The sequence below is a fragment of the Cajanus cajan genome, chromosome 5 (genome assembly GCF_000230855.2).
Source record: "Cajanus cajan strain Asha chromosome 5, NIPB_CcT2T_4, whole genome shotgun sequence".
Classification (NCBI taxonomy): Eukaryota; Viridiplantae; Streptophyta; class Magnoliopsida; order Fabales; family Fabaceae; genus Cajanus; species Cajanus cajan.
This window is the reverse complement of record NC_138521.1, coordinates 12,435,762-12,438,872: the sequence shown is the minus strand read 5'-3', so window position 1 is coordinate 12,438,872 and position 3,111 is coordinate 12,435,762. Positions and strand designations below refer to the sequence as shown.

The window sequence follows — 3,111 nt, the reverse complement described above, 5'->3', positions numbered from 1 at the left end:
GTTAAGTTAGACATGAACTCTTTCATAGATGGTATGAACATCTTTGGAAAACTTGGTCTCTAGAGTTGATATTGCTTTGCTGTCATGTTGAACTTGAATCTCCTTAATTTGAAGACTCAAACTGAAAGACTGGTTTTCCAGATTCTTTACTTGGTTCAGCAGATTCAGAGCTTTTTGAAGAGCCATTGGAAAAGTACAACTTATTGTCAGGCTTCCAGGTCCATTTCTGAATATGCAATAGAGAGCTTTCTTTGTTTGAGTTAATTATTGTCATTATCTTCATTATCAATAGTCCGTTTCCTCATGTTCTTTTTGTTAACAGGTTTTCTGAAGAAACTACATACTGAAAATAAACAAAATATAGCAAAAAAATAAAATTGTAGTAACAGGCATTAATGCAGAGAAAAAAGGCAAGAAAATTGGACATTGTGGCCCAATGAATGCATTGGCAGAAATTAACAAATTATAGATAAAGTATGCAGACATTCCTTGTTCAGTTTTCCTGGTTTTTAGCAGATTTGGTGAGTTGATCAAAATCTTCTATAATTAGAATAATTTATGCAGCTGTCATTAAACATCCAAATCAAAAAAGGAGTAAGACTAGATCATATTTTTGAATCTATTAATCTATCATTACAAAATGTGTAAACCAATGACATTTTAGGTCATTTATAAAAACAATATAAAACAAATTTATTTAGAATTTACTCATCACCATATCTACACCAACCCAATCATTGTTTTTTACCCTTTTGCTAGTTAAATTAAACACCTTTGGAGCCACATAAGGTTAGAAGGCAAAAGTCTAAAAGACTTTAGAGAAAATATTCTCTATTTTCTATTTTCAGTTTCAGTTTTCACTTTATTTTCAAAGTTTGTATGTAGGAAACAGTGAAACAACAACTAATTGTTTTTTGTTTTCACTTTTTCCTGCCTAAACTTAAGAAAAAAAGGGAATCAAAGTAAAAATAGAAAATGAAAACAACAAACATGTTCTCAAACCAAAGTTACCAAACCAAACAGTCCCTTAGATCATAAGACAAAACACAAGATTTGGTTCAGAAGATAATAAGACAAACCCACTTTTCTGAAATAGAAGCCCAAAGAAGCAAGCATACACGCACGCAACAGAAGCTAAATATTTAGATTAGTTTTCATTATCGTGTATCCTTCCAAGAGGACAAATGAAAATATGTGCCAAGAGTTTGAATCAAGCACAGTTGAATCCAACTAACTATTTCCATTAAATGGGAAATAGGTTTGATAAGTGATTGATATTTTATTTATGTAATGCATGATTTGATAAAAATCTTAGTATTATTCTGGATAAAACAGTGTTGGTAGCGGATATCAAAGCAAAATAAGAAAACGCCCACCGTGGGGCTCGAACCCACGACCACAAGGTTAAGAGCCTTGCGCTCTACCAACTGAGCTAGACGGGCTTATGATCAAGAGAGAACTTTCTATATTCTTCATCAATGTCTTTGGGGCTTCACTTCATCACTTGCCACTGCACACTTATTTCTGCAATAAATCATACGATGAATTTATATGAGCAAGTTGAATACAATGAATATATGTGTAAAGTAAGAAAACGTAAAAGTATACCTACAGTTATTTTAGTAGCTCTAGTTTCCTAATAATGCAATTTTAGTATCTTTAATAATTTTATTGCACATTTTGTTTTTGAATATTTTCTAAATAGAGCAACTTTAATTCATTATATTGTTAATTTAATTTCCATCCAATTTTAAGAGAAATTGATAACGTGTCCGTTATATATTGGCCATGTAAGATTAAGTTATCCACTTAAGGCTTTCAAATAACATTAAAATTTAAAAATTATTTAATATTTTTGTCATTATAATATTAATTTAATTAAAATATAAAAAAAATTGAAGCAATTTTGAATGTGTTTAGTCCGTTTCACTCCCTTGCCATTCGAATCGTGAAACAAGATTTAGCACTTAAATGGGCTAAAATATGTTTTGGTGGTAATTGATTCTGATTGAATACACTATAAACCCATTCAGGAAAAAAAAAACACTATAAATCAACTTAAATAACCAATTTTGCTCCACTCCTTTAAAATTACTGAGTACACACTCGACTCAAAATAAGTGTGAAGGAAGCTTACAATACAGCATAGAGAAGGCTAAAATATATATTTGATCATCCAATTTAAATTTTGATCTCGCTTTTGTCCCTTATTTTTAAAAAGTTTTAAAATGATCCTTTAAGTATTTTTTTTCTCTCGTTATTATGTTCACCCTTCTCTTAGATGTCGTTACATTAGCAGATGGAAAATCTTAGGTGCCAATAATGTGCAATATGAGTTTATTATTATATTCAGCCTCTCAAGGTGTAAATTTGATCAAAATAAAGGACCTTGTTCTTATGTGGAGATTACCAATGACATGGTATATTTCGTTCAAAACGATAGGATTTGGGGTTAATTGATATTATCTTATTTGCTTAGGATTGTTACTGTTGAACCCTAGTAGAGATTGAAAAATTAATATAAATATAAATGTCTTACTAGTGGAATCTTACCATTCTTTTCAAGTTAAGTGATTATACGGGCAACCACTTTTGTTATTAGAGACTAGAGTTGCTGTCTCGGGTACATAAAGGGCTAAGCAAAAAATCTAAACAGATTTATAATTGAGTTGATTTATATTAGAAAGAAATTAGTTTCATTTTGTAAAAGAATTTCAACCAATCTACTTTGCAAAATCGGTTCGATTACCCACTTATTTTTATAAAGAAGATTGGTTCGATTTAATTTTTTAAGAAAATCGATTCATATAAAGGTATAAAATAGATAACTATAGGGATGTTCACCAAGGTTAAATCAATCTGATGAAATTGAGAATCTGAACCAAATCAATTAAAATGGTTTGAATTTTTTTGTTTTTGTTTTGGTCCAACCTAGACCAAACTAATTAAACCTGATATTAATTGGTTTGAGTATTGAATTTACACATTTAAAATTCAAATCAACCTGAATCAAACCAATTAATTTATATATTATTATGTTTTTATTTGGTTAACAATTAATATGTATGTATGATTTTGATTATTTTGAAGATATTTTTGTGTTACAATATG

General features: G+C 29.5%; 1 non-coding gene across 1 annotated transcript; it reads right to left on the bottom strand.

The window, feature by feature from the left end:
- Positions 1-1,369: 1,369 nt before the first annotated feature.
- On the bottom strand, positions 1,370-1,442 carry TRNAK-CUU (transfer RNA lysine (anticodon CUU)). Its single transcript has one exon. It is a non-coding gene; the product is annotated as a tRNA-Lys (tRNA).
- Positions 1,443-3,111: the final 1,669 nt, after the last annotated feature.